The 19,477-nt window shown below is 42.8% G+C and overlaps 1 protein-coding gene and 1 pseudogene across 3 annotated transcripts in view; both read right to left on the bottom strand.

Moving 5' to 3' along the window:
- The window catches only part of LOC126471556 (glutamate [NMDA] receptor subunit 1), a 524,350-nt gene that overhangs the window by 168,747 nt on the left and 336,126 nt on the right, over positions 1-19,477 (bottom strand). The gene's annotated exons all lie outside the window — the stretch shown is intronic.
- LOC126472125 (5S ribosomal RNA) lies at positions 11,350-11,467 on the bottom strand (annotated as a pseudogene).

Below are 19,477 nucleotides of genomic sequence, written 5' to 3'. Positions count from 1 at the left end.
GCCGCTCTACCATGAAATCCAAGTTCTCTCATCTCCCGCCTAACTGTCATAGTTCTTGCAGTGGATCCTGATGCAGTTTGTAATTCCTGTGAGATGGTCTGAATATATGTGTCCCTATTACACATTACAACCCTCTTCAACAGTCGGTAGTCTCTGTCAGTCAACAGACGAGGTCGGTCTGTACGCTTTTGTGCTGTACATGCCCCTTCACGTTTCCACTTCACTATCACATCGGAAACGGTGGACCTAGGGATGTTTAGGAGTGTGGATGTTTCGGGTACAGACATATGACACAAGTGACACCCGTTCACCTGACCACATTCGAAGGCCGTTAGTTCCGCGGAGCGTCCCTTTCTGCTCTCTCACGATGTCTAATGACTACTGAGGTCGCTGATATGGAGTACCTGGCAGTAGGTGGCAGCAAAGTGCACCTAATACGAAAAACGTGTGTTTTTAGGTACTCCGGATACTTTTGATCACATAGTGGAGTTGAGGGTGGCGATGAGTAAAATATCCTCCTGTGGTTGTATCAGAGGTATGATACAACACTTTCCATCAGTTATCATACATTCCAGATGGCACCTAGACGGAAAATGTCAGGAATATGTAACTAGTCTTTTGTTTAGCACGTGAGCCAGTTAATATCTCGTATTCAGTGTTGTGTATTTTGATTTCAGGTTCGACAAACAGCTAGAACTTTTTCATTTGCTCCAGCTCTTTTATTATTTCTTCTAAGCAAAGATCCATATTTTCCGCCATTCTAATGGTTTGACGCTTTCACTTAAAAATATATGGAGAGTTGAATTACGTACACTACAACAAATGATTAGCTATGTACATTTCCATTAAAGTATCCCAGCAACATTGGACCACGGACTGGTTATGATCAGTTAGTATTCAAGGTCTCTTCTGTTCTATATAATTTGTCCGATGTCTGATTTGCCAAGCAAGTGGAGGTTTTCCATTTGCTGCAGTTCTTTTACCACGAACTCCACATATTCGACCATTGTCTAAGGTTACTTTTGAACCTATCACTTAAGAATATCAGGAGAATTGAAGTACATACACCACAGCAAATGATTAGCTATCTATTTCCTTCAATGTAACCTCCAATTCACCAGACGAACACTGTCACAACACCACGGTGTTATGGCAATGTTTGTCCAGTGAATCAGGGATACAGTGAAAGAAATATATGGTTAACCGTTTGTTGTTGTGTAGGTAATTCAATTCTTCTGACATTTTGAAGGGAATGGCTAAAAACAAGCCTGGTAAAATAGCAGCATATGTGCAGTCCCACACGGAGGAAGCGATTAAAGCGCTGGTGCAAATAGAGAAGCCCAAGTTGTTTGACAAAGCCAAAAGTAAATAAAAAATAAATAAATAAATTATAAACGAGAGAAAATTTTTTGGATACAAACTAATGATTTCTAGCTGGTTGTGAACACTTGTAATCGGCACAATATAGTTATATTTATGTTTAAACATAATGCTTTTATGTTTACATACCGATGGGTAGTGAGATTGATGGTAGTGGGAAGAGCATTGAAATCTGAAGCGACTTGCAACACTGATTGACAAATTGTTCAAAATATTTTAAAGAATAGGATGGGATGATGGCAGCAAAGCTCTGTCAAAACTAATCAACCAATACAGTGCTTCTTTGCGAATATGGCTTGTGAAATGTGCTTCAGGTATTATACATGTCACATCGCCACCAGACTGAAAAATATCAGGATTATACAACTAGTGTTTTTTTTAAAAAGATATCATTAACTTAATATGTTCTATTCAACTTTGTGCATAGTGATATGAGGTTTATCAAACAACTAAATCTTCTCCATTTGCTCCATTTATTCTGGGCAAAATTAAATACTTATACCACAAGAAAGGATTACCTATATACGTCCTTCAGTATATCCCCAAGTAAACGGACCAACACAGTCGTTACACAGTGGTATTTCCTACAATATATGTCAACTCACTGGACTAACACTGCCATAACACCACAGTAAGATCGAGATATTTCAAAGGAAATACATTGCTTATCGTTTGTTGAGGTGTAAGTAACTCACTTCTCCGGATACTTTGAAGTGAAGGGTTAAAAGTTACCTTATACAATGGCACAAAATGTGGACTATCACGCAGAAGAAAAGGTAAAAGAGCTGGAACAAATGGAGGAGCTCCAGTTGTTCGACAAATCTGAAAACACAGATTATAACGAGAGGAAGAGTTTGAATACAAACCGATGAGTGCCAGTTGTAATCAGCACAATATAGTATGTTTATGTGCGTACATAATACTTTCGTGTTTTACATGCCGATGTATAGTGATATGATATGTGTAGTAATCTTCATGATAGTGGGAAGTGCATATGAAATGTGAAGCGACATGCAACTCTGATCGACAAAATGTTGAAAAAATTGCAAGGCATGTGATCGGATGATGACACCATAGCCATGTTGAAACCGGTCATTCACTAAAATGCTATTTTAGCGACCTTGACTTGCTAAGTTTCCTTCAGTTATCAAATATTGCAGATCGTCTGCAGCCTGATATTTTCAGGAATATGTAGCTAGTGATTTGCTTAGCACATGATTCAGTTAGTATGTTCCATTCAGTGCTGTGTATATTGATTATTGATTTCGGATTTGTCTAACAACTGTACTTCCTAAATATGCCCCAGTTCTTCCACACGAAGTTCCACAGATTCTGCCGTTGTATAAAGTTAGTTTTGAACGATTAGCTTCAAAATATCAGGAGAATTTAATAATATACAGAATGTATATTGCAAATCTACCCTACACCAAAACTGCAAACAGTTTTTTGTTTAACGCACGATGCAGTTCGTACGCTGCATACAGTGTTGTGTATATTGACATCGGATTTATGAAACCACATTAGCTTATTCATTTGTTCAGCTCTTTTATCATCTCCTCCCAGTGAAGCTCCATGTATTCCACCACTGGACACCTTTCCTTGAATATATCTCCAGTTCACTAAGCCAACGCAGTCATAACACTCTGGTGTTAGTAACACTGTGGTGGTATCACATCTTCATCCACATCTACATAGATACTGCGCAACCCACCGTACGGTGCGTGACGGAGGGTAGGTACCCTGTACCACACTACTAGTCATTTCCTTTCCTGTTCCAGTCGCAAATAGCGCGAGGGAAAAACGACTGTCTACGTCCCACCACAACAAACGCAGTGTTATGACAGTGTTTGTCCAGTTAGTTTGGGGTACATTGACGGAAATATGTACCTAATCGTTTGTTGTGGTGTTGGTTATTCAATTCTCCTGAAATTTTGAAGTGAAGTGGTCAAAACTAAAACATTGCGGGATATGTGGAGTTCCACAAGGACGAAATGGTGAAAGAGCTAGAGCAAATGTAGAAGCTCCAGTTCTTTTCTGAAAAATCAGAAATCAGACGAATTATAAAGCAATGTAAAGACTTTGTATACAAACTAATCACAGCCAGCTAGTGGTGAAGATGTGCATCTGTAATCAATGCAGTATACACACATCAAAAAAAGTTTTGCATCACCTCGGTTCCGAGACTTCCGCAACCTGTACAGATAATTGGAATAGAGATCAACATAAACATCGTTTCTGCCCCTTTTATTGCTCATGAAAACCAAATATTGCATGTTGTACCACCATACAGTGAGACCTTCGGAGGTGGTGGTGGTCCAGATTGCTGTACACACCGATACCTCTAATACCAAGCAGCACGTCCTCTTACATTGATTATCCCACTCCTCAATGGCGATTCGGCGTAGAGCCCTCCGAGTGGTTGGTGGGTCACGTCGTCCTTGAACAGCCCTTTTCAATCTATCCCTGACAATTTCGATAGGGTTCATGTCTGGAGAACATGCTGGCCACTCTAGTCGAGCGATGTCTTTATCCTCAAGGGAGTCATTCACAAGATGTGCACGATGGGGGGCGCGAATTGTCGTCCATGAAGATGAATGCCTCGCCAATATGCTGCCGATATGATTGCACTATCGATCGGAGGATGGCATTCACGTATCGTACAGCCGTTACGGCGCATTCCATGACCACCAGCACCGTACGTCGGCCCCACATAATGCCACCCCAAAACAGCAGAGAACCTCCACCTTGCTGCACTCGCTGGACAGTGTGTCTAAGTCGTTCAGCCTGACTGGGTTGCCTCCAAACACGTCTCCGACGATTGTCTGGTTGAAGGCATATGCAACACTCATTGGTGAAGAGAACGTGATGCCAATCCTGAGCGGTCCATTCGGCATGTTGTTGGGCCCATTTGTACCGCGGTGCATAGTGTCGCGGTTGCAAAGTTGGATCTCGTCATGGACGTCGGGAGTGAAGTTGCGCATCATGCAGCCTATTGCGCACAGTTTGAGTCATAACACGACGTCCTGTGGCTGCACGAAAAGCGTTATTCAACATGATGGTTGGTGTAGGGGTTCCTCCGAGCCATAATCCGTAGGTAGCGCTCATCCACTGGGTGGCCTGAGCGAGGCATGTAATCGGCAGTTCCTGTCTCTCTGTATCTCCTCCATAACCGAACAACACCGCTTTGGTTCACTCCAAGACGCCTGGACACCTCCCTTTTTGAGAGCCCTTCCTGGCACAAAGTAACAATGCGGACGCGATCGAACGGCGGTATTGACCGTATAGGCATGGTTGAACTACAGACAACACGAGCCGTGTACCTCCTTCCTGGTGGAATGGCTCGAACAGATCGGCTATCAAATGGTTCAAATGGCTCCGAGCACTATGGGACTTAACATCTGTGGTCATCAGTCCCCTAGAACTCAGAACTACTTAAACCTAACTAACCTAAGGACATCACATACATCCATGCCCGAGGCAGGATTCGAACCTGTGACCGTAGCAGATCGGCTGTCGGACCCCCCCTCCATCTAATAGGCGCTGCTCATGCATCGTTGTTTACATCTTTTGGCGGGTTTAGTGACACCTCTGAACAGTCAAAGGGACAGTGTCTGTGATACAATATCCACAGTCAACGTATATCTCAGGAGTTCATGAAACCGGGGTGATGCAAAACTTTTTTTGATGTGTGTAGTTAATTTTATGTTTCTTCATAGTACTTTTGTATCTGGCTATCGATATGTAGTGATTTCCATGGTAGTGGGAAGTGCATAAACTGTGTGAACCGACTTCTAACACTGATAGATAATATGTAGTAAAAATTTTATAGTGTAAGATCCGAAGATGAGTGCACACCTCTGTCGAAACTTGTCATCCATCAAATACCATTTTAGCGGTATTGGCTTGTGAAGTTCCCTTCAATTATCATACACTGCAGAGCCTCAGAGTGACAATGTCAGCAAAATATAGCTAGCGTTTTATCTGACACATGATTCAGTTAACATGTTGTATTTATTGTTGCTTACATTTATATCGGGTTTATCAGTCAACTTGAGCATCTCCATTTGCTCCAACTCTTACTATTTATTGTGGCAAGCTCCACACATTCTGCCACTTGTATAAGGTTTGTTTGAACCCTCCACTTGAAAATATCAGAAGTATTAAATTGCCTACACCTCAACAAACGATTAGCTATACAGGGTGAGTCATTAACTATCGCCAGATAGAATAACTCCAAAAAATATGATAGTCGCTGAAAAGTTTATGGGGACAAATGCTGCATGGGACAACGGGGGCCACAATATGATGTTGGTCTTTTGTTGCTAGGTGGGGTCGCGTCGGAGATATGAAGGTCAACTTTTTTTTTTAAGTGGGATGCTATAGTTTGATACTTATTTTCTGATAGAAGCTATCGAGATGAATCCAATGATATGTAACAGTAAGGTGTTTGAAGGTGAACGAAGGTCAAAAAGGCGGCATGAAGGTCCATTTACAGAAGGTGTTCGAAGTGATGACCATTGGTATTAGTGCAGTGCTGCAATCTTCTTATCATGGATTGAGTGGTATTCCTTATGACTTCGGCACTTATCGAAGCACACACTCTGACAATTCTCTCTCGTATATCGTGCAAATAGTAAATATTCGCCGAATACGGCGTATCCATCTAACGTGCCATTGACATGCAAACATCATTCGATTTGTTTCGCAGTACAACACTAATAGGAACGGTAAGACTAGTATCGTCGAATAAGCGAATGTGAATGATGTATTGCTTCGAAGAACAAATCGATAGGCTTCTCATTTACGGAGTAGGTCAACGAAATTCAGTGAGAGCTAGGGACTTATACGCTGAATGGTATCCTCAATGTACCCACCCTACACGTCGTACATTTAAATATGTGTATGATAAATTGAGAACAATTGGATCTTTAACACAAGTTACTAACGAGGAAGCGGAATTTTGTACTCTTGCCACTGTGGTTCGAGATCCTTGTGTTAGTTCTCGTCAAATCGCAAGGGACGCTGACATGAGCCAGGTTAGTGTTGTTCGTGTTCTGAATCGTCATAAATATCATCCTTATCATATCAGTCTTCACCAAGAATTAACTGGTATGGATTATATGCGTCGCATTGAATTCTGCCGATGGGCTCAACATCAGATCCAGAGGGATCACACAGTTATTAATTTGATTTTATTTACTGACGAGGCTACATTCACGAATCATCGAAATGTTAATTTGCATAACATGCACTATTGGGCAACTGAAAATCCATGTTGGCTGCGGCAAGTTGCACACCAAAAACCGTTGTCGGTGAATGTATGGTGTGGGATTCTGGAGGGCACAATTATAGGCCCCTATTTCATCGAAGGAAATCTTAATGGTAGGAAATACACCACATTCATGGAAGGAACATTAGGTCTGTTATTTAAAGAAATATCTTTAGGAACAAGGAACGGAATGTGGTATCAACACGATGTGTGTCCGGCACATTTTTCGCTGATGGCTAGAAATGAGTTGCACAAGCAATTTCCAAATCGTTGGATTGGACGCGGAGGAGATGTATCGTGGCCGGTTCCTTCGCTAGACTTGACGCCTCTAGATTTTTTCTTGTGGGGATTCGTGAAAGACATTGTTTATAAAGACGTTCCAACTACACCTGAAGATATGCGAGAGAGAATTGTCAGAGCATGTGCTTCAATAAGTGCTGATGTGAGAAGGAACACCACACGGTCTACGATAAGAAGATAGCGCCACTGGATTGATATCAATGGTCATTACTTCGAACACCTTCTGTAAATTGCCGTTCATGCCACCTTCGTGACCTTCGTTGACCTTCAAAGACCTTACTGTTACGAAACATTGGCGTCGGCTCGATAGGCGCTATCAGAAAATAAGTACCAAACCATAGCATCCCATTTAAAAAACGAAGCTGATCTTCATATCTCTGACGCGATCCCACCTAGAAACAAAGAAACAACGTCACATTATGTCCCTCATTGTCCCATGCAACATTTGTCCCACAAACTTTTCAGCTCCTGTCATACTTTCGGAGTTAGTACTTTCGGAGTTAGTCTTGGTGGCAATAGTTAGTGCCTTACCCTATATTATATACGAGTATATATATATATATATATATAAGGCGGAGGAATATGTGGAATTTCGCACAGAAGAAGTGATGAAAGAATATGCCGATGTCTAGTGGTGTACGAGGTAGTGCGAAGTGCATATGCAATGTTAAGCGACATGGAACAACGATGGACACCATGTTATAAAAATTTTAAAAGCATCCTATCCCATGACGACAGCATAACTCTGTCGAAGCTGGTCATCCAATAAAATGCTTTTCTAGCTATCTTGGCTTCTGATGTTTCCTCCAGTTATCATACAGGGTCGATCGCCCCCAGGCGGACAATGTCACGAATATGTAACTAGTATTTGGTTTAAAACGTGATTCAGTTAATATGTTGCATTCAGTGTTGTGTATATTGATTTTGGATTTGTCAAACAACTTCTTGTTTTTAGCGTGTCGATGACAACCATTTCAACCATTTCAATGAAGTGTAGCGCCTCAGCAAGGAGCATTGTTGTTGACCTTGCTGATGCCCAGTCCTCTTGGATCGTGATGACTGAGGAGGTAGAGTAAACAGGGCAATGAAGGGAATGAATCACCGTCTGCTCAGCCCCACGTGCACGGAACACATCTTGGTTATTGCAGAGTCCCCATTTTAACATGGACGTTTTACTTCGACCAAAGCTCACGCGAAGACGATTTAGTGATCTCCGTGTTGGTCATGACAGGCTATTTCCTGGGTGTAGCTCCTCTTTCGGTGGTATCCAACTACTTTTAGTTTTTCCTGCCACTGTTGAAACTCATCTACCTTTGACTTCATTAAGGTTGAAGTACTTGAGACGAAGCTTTATCTGCTGCGAAGGCGTCGAGCAACAGGTACACGTCGTTATAGGGGCTGTCTGTCATCAGTGTAGACTTTGCTCCTCTCAGATTTCGCTGTTACTACCCGCCTGATAACGGGTGGAGCTAATCCGGCCAGGTTTAGTGTCAAGTATCTTGTCGCCTGGCGGCGAGTTTGGTAAAGAGCAATATCAACCTGGCTCTAGTGGCTGGACTGATACGATACAGGGGAATCATATCGTCCTTCTGGATAGCAGAAGGCTAAAGCCATGTGTGCTTCTTCCCAACTTGCGCCTTTGAGACTTACGAGTTTTTTTTGCGATACTGATTTGCGCTGCGACCTTCGTTATGGCACTTTCACAATGTTCCTTGGATGTCAAACTTGTATTAAGAATAACCCTGAGGTAAATAGGGGCTGAGCAGTAACTGAGAGTAGTTCCCTGCTGTGAGACTTTTAAACTGTAGTTTGCATATTTTTTTACAGAGATGGAAAGTGCTAACTACCGTTTTGCTTCGGGCTGTTGGCCTCTTAATAATTTCCGATGTCTTCAGGGACAGACGGAAGCTGTCTTTGAACGCTTTCAGATGTCTTATGGTGGGCAGAGGGGGCCATATCGACAGCATAAACAAATTAGGTGCAAGCCTTATTACTTGGTTGGTCGTTGGAGTACACGTTAAATAGTTTGGAAGCAAGTAAGCTTCCTTGGGGATGAGCATTTTTGTTTTGCACCACTAAATTTTGATGTTTTGAAAACTAACATAGGATCTTCTGCTGTTGAGAAGCTCTGCAGTGACCTCCCTAAAGCCATAATCTTTTCTTGTGACACCTCTGGTAGAAGTGTCCTAATGTCTACCATGTCGTAGGCCTCACTCAGGTCAACAAAGGAAAACACCGGTGGCAAGACCTTTCTCTAAGCCGTGCTCGATATAGTGGGTAAGATTCAGTACCTGCCTTGTGCAAGACCGACCAGGTCCGAAGCCAATTTGTTCTTTTATGAGCTTATATTCTATGATAGGGGTGAGATCAGCTAGAAGAATTCGTTCAAGTAGTTCGAACGGATGGAAGAACAAAGATATAGGCCGGAAATTTTTTTGGGTCGTCTGATGATTTTCCTGGCTTGATCAGAACGACATCATGAGCTTGTCTCCAGTGCTTAGAAATGTTGAACATTCCTATTGTGTTGTTGAAAATTTGGCGGAGGCACTCAGTACTCCTCTAGAGACAGTGATAGCATTTCTACACGTACCTTGTCTGCCTCAAATGTTTTACTATCTTTTAGAGCTCGGATACAATTAGCGATCTCTTCTGTTGTGATGGGGTGGCAGATGCTGTCAGTTTCTGATTTTATATCGCTTGTTACTTTACAAGTAGTCTTCAGGCGTTTCTTGCTGCACTTCCCAGTAAGTAGACGTTGATGGGCGATTTCACTTGCAGTGACGTTTCTTAATCGTAAAGGTTTGTGAGGGCCATTGCATAATGTCTTTATTGTGGGCGATGCGCTCTTGATGTTGTGAGTAACGTCGATGTCTGTCATGAGCCTACACAACTCAGTTCTGCGAGTGGGACCTATTCTATGCACTAGCGTCTTACCCATCTTTGCAACAGAGAGGGTCCACTTTAAAACAGTGCAGTATCCGGCGTATAGTTCCACATCGTCATGGTGTGTAGCTGGTTCTGTAGGCCCTTAGGATGCTCTGACGCACAGGTTTAATCGGGAGATTGAAGAATGCATAGTAGCTCTTTTGATGTGTCATGATGTGTAGCTGGTTCTGCCGCCCCTTTGGATGCTCTGACAAGCAGCTTTAAGCAAGAGCTTGAAGAATGCATTGCAGTTTTTTTGGATGGGAATCTATTTCCAGCACTATGTCTTCAACAATTTCGGCAAGACATCTCACTTGTCCTTTTTAAAGTTGAATCTACAGCTGAAGTGTGCGACTTGAGGTTGTAAAACGGTTTGAATGGTGCACATAATTGATATGTCTTGTGTGAAGGGTACTGCTGATTCTTTATTATTTGACTGATGTCACAGATGCAAAAAGGAGAGCAGGGTTGTAGATCTTCTCCCATCGACACCAATAGAATATCTTTGGTTTGTTTCGGTGATTAATGAGTTTGTGTTGCTGGTCCTCTGCCCACAACTCAACTTCAAGTTAATTGTTGTTACACGCACTATATCCCTAATCAATGTGGTGGCTGCTGAGTTCGCCGATAATTACTTGATTTTCTAGTTGTGATGATTTCCTGGTGGTTGTAGAACAATATTAGTGGCAGATTGTATGTAGACAGAAGTTTCATCGTTTTTGTCACGTTCTATAGTTAGGATTTTGATGTAGTCACCATCTGCTAGACAAATGGATTTTATCACTAGGCTTCGTTTGCACTGTTGCACTTCCATACTTCGAGTGAGGTCTTTCTATGTAACTAGTCTCACGCCATCAATTCTTGGTCGGCAGTCGTTTGTACTACGTTGTGTTTCTTGTATGCATAAATTATTACAGTCATGTTTGTGATATATGTCAGATAAATAAAAGTGATACCAATGAAACTGATTTGGTTGTTGAAAATCTCTCCATGTAATCGAGTTTAGCCTAACGAGTGGTCTTAAAAGAATATATTGTGTAAATCATTGGTTGTCATCGTGGCGAGAGGTTTGGCCAGGCCAATGGCACTGTTACCAGGGGACGCCGGGTGTTCTGCTTCGTGGTAAGAACACCGCACGTGGAGGCACCTCTCTTGTCCCCCAACTGGAGCTTCTCCATTTGCACCAGCTCTTTTACCATTAATTCTGCCCGAAACTCCACATCCCGCCATTGGAAAGTTTAGTTCCGTACCCTTCACTTCTCAATATAAAAAGCACTCAGTCTTCAGGCCACGAGTGGCCTACCGGGACCATCCGACCGCCGTGTCATCCTCCTCGGTGGAGGATGCGGATAGGAGGGGCGTGGGGTCAGCACACCGCTCTCCCGGTCGTAAGATGGTATTCTTGACCGAAGCAGCTACTATTCGGTCGAGTAGCTCCTCAATTGGCATCACGAGGCTGAGTGCACCCCGAAAAATGGCAACAGCGCATGGCGGCCTGGATGGTCACCCATCCAAGTACCGACCACGCCCGACAGCGCTTAACTTAGGTGATCTCACGGGAACCGGTGTAACCACTGCGGCAAGGCCGTTGCCTCTCAATATAAGGAGAATTGAATTATCTACACCACAACAAACGTTCATGCATAAATAATTCCTTCAATATATCCCAGTTCACTAGACCAACACTGTCATAACACCATAATGTTATGACAGTGTTGGTTCGAATCGGGAATTATTGAAGCAAATATATAGCTAATAGTTTTTTGTGGTGTAGTTAATTCAATTTTCCTGATATTTTGAAGTTAAGGGCCAAAACTAAAGTCATACAATGGCGGAATATGTAGAATTTCGTGCGGAAGAAATGGTAAAAGAGCTGCAGCAAACAGAGAAACTCCAGTTGCTTGACAAATCCAAAATCAGACAAATTACAAAAGATAGAAAACACTTTGAATACAAACTCAAAAGTGCCAGCTGGTGGTGAACATTTGTAACCAGCTCAATATCGTTAAGTTTATGTTTGTACATAACAGTTTTATGTTTGATATACTAATGTGTAGTGATCTTAATGGTAGTGGGATGTGCATATACAGTGTAAAACAACTGGCAACACAGATGAACATAAAGTTGTAATAATTTTATAGCATAGAATCTAATGATGACAGTATAATCCAGTGGAGACCGGTGATCATGCTTTTCATCAATCTTGGCTTATTAAGTTTCCTGCAGATATCATACACAGCAGATGCCCCCAGACCGACAATCTCGGGAATATGTAGCTAGTGTTTTATTTAACACATGATTCAGTTCGTGTATTGTATTTAGTGCTGTGCATATTGTTTTCAGATTCGTCGAACAACTGCAGATTCTCCATTTGCTCCGGCTCCTTCTTCATTACTTCTATGCGAAAGACGATATATGAGGCCATTATGTAAGATTGGTTTTTATCCCTCCACTGAAGTAAATGCAGCTAACCGTTTGTTGAGGCATAGTGTTTCAAATCTCCTGATATCTTGAAGTGAAGGTTTCCAAACAAACCTTAGACGATGTCAAAACATATCAAGTGTCACGCAGAATAAACTATAAAACACATAGTGCAAATGGAGTAGTTCCACTTGTTCGATAAAATTGAAATCAGATAGATTGTAAAGAAGAGAAAATGCTGATAACTGCCAGCTGGTTGTGAAAATGAACATATGTAAAGGCGCAACAGAGTTACACTTATGTTTGTACATAAAACTTTTATATTCGAAACGCCGTTGCGTAGTGTTCTTCTTGGTAGTGGGACTTGCAATACTTACAGACAATATGTTGTAAAAATGTTATAGCGTAAGTTCAGATGATGATAGCATAGCTGTGTCGAAACCGATCATCCAATAAAATGCTTTGCAACGATTTTGGCGTGTAAAGTTTCCTTCATTTATCACACACTGCAGATTGCCCCCCAGACTAACAATGTCAGGAATATACAACTAGTGTTTTGTCAAACACACGAGTCAGTTAATAGATTGTATTCAATGTTGCGTATATTAATTTAGAGTGTTTATGAAGATGTATGTTCTAGGAACCGATTTCTGCGATTGTGGTATGTATTTGGACGTTTATGGCAACAATTATCTCTCGGTTCATTTCCGTGTATTACGTGTTAGTCAATATTATTTTTCGTTCTGTATAAGTAATTTAAATTCTGAATACGTTTGGTTAATGTTGGTTCCTCGTCTAATGAATAGTGCGTTTCAGGTGGTGAGTGTGAACATTAGTGTATGTATTTCGCAGTAGCAGTTGAATGCTGTTAAATTAATAAGTGACTGCCTTTATTGCCGCTCTGTGACCAAGCAATTTGCGTGAATCTGGTAATCGAGGAGTGTTAATGTTGATAGGACCAGAGAGTTCAAAATTTATAAAGCGAATACACACGACGGTGTGTTCGATCACCCTACTATTGTAAAGATTATCAAATGTAAATGCAGCTAGTGTAACTATCCGCCATTTTGAGTAATGTAACAATGATGAAACTATTGAGGAGACTGTCCAGCACAGTGTATGAATGAACTGATGGCTCAAGAGTATGATTGTGATATGAGCAGCTCATTTAGATATTGGCAAGGGAACCTTCTGGCTTCTTTACCTGATAATTTATTTCAGTGGGGTCAAGGGCTAAAGGAAAAATTGATTTGGTGATGGAACATCATACCTTGTTCAGTGTAACATTCCCCAAATGAATTTTTGTCCCTATTGCAGAAGTGACGAGAGGAGTCTGCCTGAGGCTGGGCTGTGTCCTGTCATTTTGAATTCATTTCTTCATGTTGATATGTTTTTCGAAAAACTGACGAGATGGTGCTTGTGATGTTAAACTGATTCACAAGAATTGGTGAGTGGTTACGTTATCCACCCGCAGTTTCACTTCATCTTTTCCTTCTAATTTCTTGTAGATTCAAGCGCAGATAGTGCATGTTCTTTGTTCCGCCAACTGCATGCTAGTTTTGTGGTTCTGGGTGAGCAGCGGGAACAAGCGGAAGGAGGAAGTTGGTCGCCATAGACCTGGTGGCCATCCTGAAGGGAAGATTTCTAGGGCAGCAGGGTTTTGTTGGCCTAGAGTCAACAACGGCAGAGTGCTGCAATAGCAGGCGCCAGTCTGATGCTATCAGCAGCGTTCCTTGTCTGTACAATGGAGTAGTACCTGTGGATTCGGGGCTTTCTCAAGAAACGTAGATATGGACAGTGCTCGTATTTCAGCTGGGCCAGATAATATTTTTCAGAGGATGCCGTCTGGAATGCTTGCTGAAATTGTTTTCACCTAGATAGGATCTTTCAGTGTTCAGTGAGATACAGACGCATTTTTGTAAAATACTTTGTATTCTGTTTTTTGGGAGCAGAAAGTGCCAGTTGGATTGAGCATAGGAAATACTTGTACGCATGTTTTGTGATGTGTGGGAATGTTGCCCATCGATTCATTCAGAAAACGTCTGTAGGTAGGAGATGTAACTTTGTCGTTAAACATTCCATTGGACAGAAGTTTGAGAGCTATCCCTCCGATTGATAGAGGAAGGTGCAGAACTCTGGAGTGGAGAAGCTGAGGAGTCTCGGAGGATAAGGTGAAAAGCACTCTTGGAGTATAATTGTCTCAGGTCTTGAGTTTCTTTAAGCACTTTTCGTGCTCGCTCCGGAACTAGAAAATTTCAAACAGGTGACGTTTGTAGATGTGAAGGACATCCGAGATGAGAAAAGTCTGACCATCCAACAATTGATGTCTGAGGATCATCCAGTTGCGAGAGTGCACGTCTTGCACCTTTATTTTTCAGCAGTCAGTTGGTAAGATGTGTCTGCGGCACGGGGTTAAACTTAGGTGCGATCAGACCATCGATTTTATTCAATTTGTAACCATCGTTTCTTACATGTAAATGTTCGTGTGGGTCACCAATGAATTGCTGGGTAAAGTGTGGTGCCTGGGACTATGGTTAACATCGTGGTCAGATTCGTGCAATCACTCACACAACCAGCTACTAATGATAAATTCTGTGGTTATCTTTCATATCCAATATGGTATTATTAACTTGCGCGACTATTACCAGAATGGTTTCGTGGCCCTTGTACTGTGCTAATTATCTGTATGAACGTTTGTTTATGGTATGATCTCATTATTGCATCAGATTTTGTGACATCAAATAACTGTACCTTGTTGACATCATGTGAACGCATACAGAGAAAATAAATGTTGTAATTCCACTGGCCCTTGAATTTAATGTAAGTATATAGAAATTATATCTCATTTCATGCTACATACTGTAAAAGTAGAGGTACCGAGGCTGTAACCCGTTTACTTGGGCCTGCTTTCTTATTATTTAAACAATTAATTGTCATTAAAAAACTAGCATTTCCGATGTGTAACAATTTTAAGAAATAATTGGGTTCATGCGAGTTATGTCTCACGTAGACCCAGCTAGAGTTAACTCTTCTATCGAACTTCAATTTGGAGCCTTGTGGTGATCTTGCAAGTGTCCCTTTGTCCACAGCAAGCTGTGATCTCAGCTACTTTGGTCTCATGACACGTTGTATTTGGCAGTTGGTGTGACCGTTTGTATGGAACACTGCCTGCAGGTTCCGCAATTTCGCTGTTTGACCGTCTTCGTCCGAGAATTCGCGTGCCCTGTGCACTAGTGTGCTTAGAACATTTTCTTGTTGCGAAGATACATGACAGCTGCAAGTGCAAATGCCAGTTTATGGTACACGCTTTCTCCTAGCGTGTTATCTGTACTTCATTTGACGATCACATACAGAAGTGAAAGTTCACTATTTCTTCTGTCTCCATCAGGATTTTGATGTTAGGTGCAGCGAATTCAGGCTTTGTAGGAAGTCTTGTAAATGATGTCACCCGTGTGGCCACATTACGAATGTATCATGTACATATTAAAAAAGCTCAAGGGCTTCTTTCTTGAATGCCTCCGTAAATATTTTGGCCACGACTGATGATAGCGGGCAGCTGATCGCCACTTCGTCTGTTCCTAGTACTTTCCTTCAAATAAAAAGTAGGTTAACATAAGCACAAGTACAGACAGTTACGTTAAAGCACACCGTTAGCTCTTCTTGGCCCAGTCGAAATTTCTGAAGTTGCTGGATGAAACGGGCCTTACTCCACACTGGTACTGGCAAAGGGGATGAATATCTTTGTTAGGTGTTTAACTAATTCATATGTTGGTATGCCTGTATTACTAACAATTGGGCAGAGTGCCTTTCCTTCCTTGTGGACTTAAAGACTACCTTAAGGTCTAGGCGAACACAGCATCTACTGTAAACCGACGTATCCAGATTTGTACTTGGATGCCGCCAGGTGTCATGCACCATCACAACGAGTAGGTATCCTAAGCACACTAGTGCGCAGTGCACACGAAATCCTGGACCCAGACAGTCTAACAGCCGAATTGCAGCATCTACAGGCAGTGTCCATGCGAACGGTTACAGCAACTGCCAGAGACAACGTGCCATCAGACCAAAGAAGCATTGACTACAGCCTACTGAAGGTGAAGATGGACTTGTTGCGTCGGCATTTTTTTCATACGCCTGGAACACGTCAGCAAAATCGGAAGGATGCACCAGAAACATAACGTCAACTGTCTGTTCCGCCCACCAGCAGAGACGAAAGCCTTATTGGGATCAGTCAAGCATGACCCAGACTTCGGAAACTAGGAGTCTACTGCAACCGCTGCCAGGGCAGGGAAATTTACGAGGGTCACTCCATAAGAAATGCACAGTATTTCTGTAAAAATACAGTTTTCATTCTGCATGTGTGAAAGTTTTACTGTGTGTAGATAAATCCTTCCCGCTTGTTTTCAAACTTAGTTCTACCTGTTCCCGTGAGTGGCGCCGTCACAGCATGTGTTCAAGATGGCTGCTACACTTGACGTTCGTCAGAAGCAACGTGCTGTTATAGAATTACTGTGCTGTGAAAACGAGACAGTGGGAAACATCCACAAGAGGTTGAAAAAGGTGTGTGGAGATGCTGCTGTCGATCGCAGTACAGTTAGTCGGTGGACAAGCAGGTTACGTGATGAAAGCGGGCACGGCAATATTGAGGATTGTCCTCGCAGTGGCAGGCCTCCTACTGCACACAGTCCAATGTGCAGAGAGTTAACGAATTGGTGACTACTGTCAGACGCATCACAGTGAACGAATTGTCATTCTACGTTGGGATAGGGGAAGGAAGTGTTCGCAGAGTACTGGAAGTGTTGGCGTTAAAAAGGTTTGTGCCAGGTGGGTTCCCAGGATGTTGACAGTGGCTCACAAAGAAACAAGAAAAACGGTATGCAGCGAACTTTTGGAACAGTACGAGAATGGTGGAGATGAGTTTCTTGGAAGAATTGTGACAGGTGATGAAATATGGCTCCATCATTTTTCACCAGAGACGAAGAGGCAATCAATGAGGTGGCATCATGCAAATTCACCGAGGAAAAAAAAATTCAAAACCACACCTTCTGCTAGAAAAGTTATGGCTAAGGTGTTTTTCGATTCCGAAGGAATGCCAAGTGGAACCACCATAAATTCTGATGCACATGTGACGACACAGAAGAAACTTCAAGCTCGACTGAGTCGTGTTCGACCACATCGGCAAAAGCAGGATGTTTTGCTGTTGCACGACAATGCACCGCCACATGTCAGTCAAAAACCATGGAAGCGATCACATAACTCGGATGGACAACACTGAAACACCCGCCTTACAGTCCTGACCTAGCTCCATGTGACTATCATCTCATTGGGAAACAAAGATTCTCTTCATGGAACAAGGTTTGAAAATGGTCTCCCTTGTGTTTGCTGCCAAACAGTGGCTCCAACAGGTTGGTCCAGAATTTTAGCGTGCGGGTATACAGGCGCTGGTTCCAAGATGACGGAAGGCAGCTGAGAGGGATGGAAATTATGTGGAGAAATGAAAATATCGTTTATAAGGATGTATCTACACACTGTAAAACTTTCAAACATGTAGAACAAAAGATGGATATTTTTTTAAAAAATAGTGTGCATTTCTGTTGCAGTGACCCTCGTATGTAGGTCAGGCTATCTGGCAGTGCAGGCGAGCATAAACGGCACACAGAAAACGAACAGCCGACGACGCCCGCTCCGGAAGAGCACTGCATCTCCCACGGGCGTGTCAGGCGTTAGGATAACACCAAGTTGTTGCAACAGTTCGACACTTTCTGGGACTGAATTCTAATAAATGCCGTAGAAATCCAGCTTCACAAGGAACTAGTAAATGAAGACAACGGTTTTCAATCAAGCAATGTCTGGGACCCAACATTGAGTATACTCAAAGCACAACGGTAATTTACGTGGAAATCCGCTCCCGTCGTCGCAGCTGAAGAGGAAAGGGGTTACTGTCACCGCGCTGGCGAGATTCGCGTCCAGCAGCGGGGCTGGGGCCAGCGGATCGAGTCCCAGGGACTGCTTTCCCCACAAATGCCCTTGACATTTGACGCTTAAGCTGCATGGCAACGATTTTAATGGGACTCAGTTTCTGTGAATGGGCCGTGAATAATTTCACTCCGGATGCCTTACGAAGTGCTATGCTCTCTGATGAATCCTTGCTGGCAAATTTTGGAGCAGTGAACCGTCATAATACGTATTACTGCATAACAGAGAATCCTAGGCTGGTGCATCATGTCGATCATCAAAGGAGGTGGTCCATTAACATACGGTGTGGAATCATTGAACATGAAATTATCACGTCACACCATTTCCCACGTCCTCTAACATGTAAGAAGTATCGACCTTTAACGTCAATAATTTTGGTGCCGTCATTGAAACTGTCAGTCTAGACACGAAAGGCCGTAGTTGGATGCCGCATGACGGGCACCCAATCCATTTAGGGCATGGTGTTGCGCGGGAAGTACAACTGGTTTTCTGGAAGACGGTAAGGACGTTATAGACCTCAGGAATGGACCGCACGGTCCCTCGGTTTACCAACAGCAGATTTCTTTTTGTGGGTATATCTAAAGAAATGTCTTTATATCACCTGTAACGCCGCCACTATTTTTTGGGCGTTACCACAGAAACTAGCAGGTCAGCATCAGCAGTGAAAGGCAGTCGGAAGACGCTTCCGTGCCAGCATGTAGACTTGCCGTTGGTGGGGAGGCTTGCGTGCCTCAACGATACAAATAGCCGTACCGTAGGTGCAACCACAACGGAGGGGTATCTGTTGAGAGGCCAGACAAACGTGTGGTTCCTGAAGAGGGGCAGCAGCCTTTTCAGTAGTTGCAAGGGCAACAGTCTGGATGACTGACTGACCTGACCTTGTACCAATAACCAAAACGGCCTTGCTGTGCTGGTATTGCGAACGGCTGAAAGTAAGGGGAAACTACAGCCGTAATTTTTCCCGAGGGCATGCAGCTTTACTGTATGATTAAATGATGATGGCGTCCTCTTGGGTAAAATATTCCGGAGGTAAAATAGTCCCCCATTCGGATCTCCGGGCGGGGACTACTCAGGACGACGTCGTTATCAGGAGAAAGAAAACTGGCGTTCTACGGATCGGAGCGTCGAATGTCAGATCCCTTAACCGGGCAGGTAGGTTAGAAAATTTAAAAAGGGAAATGGATAGGTTAAAGTTAAATATAGTGG

The sequence above is a fragment of the Schistocerca serialis genome, chromosome 3, assembly GCF_023864345.2.
Source record: "Schistocerca serialis cubense isolate TAMUIC-IGC-003099 chromosome 3, iqSchSeri2.2, whole genome shotgun sequence".
In the NCBI taxonomy this organism is placed as follows: Eukaryota; Metazoa; Arthropoda; class Insecta; order Orthoptera; family Acrididae; genus Schistocerca; species Schistocerca serialis.
The sequence above is the reverse complement of the archived record's forward strand: the minus strand, read 5'-3'. Positions and strand labels throughout refer to the sequence as shown.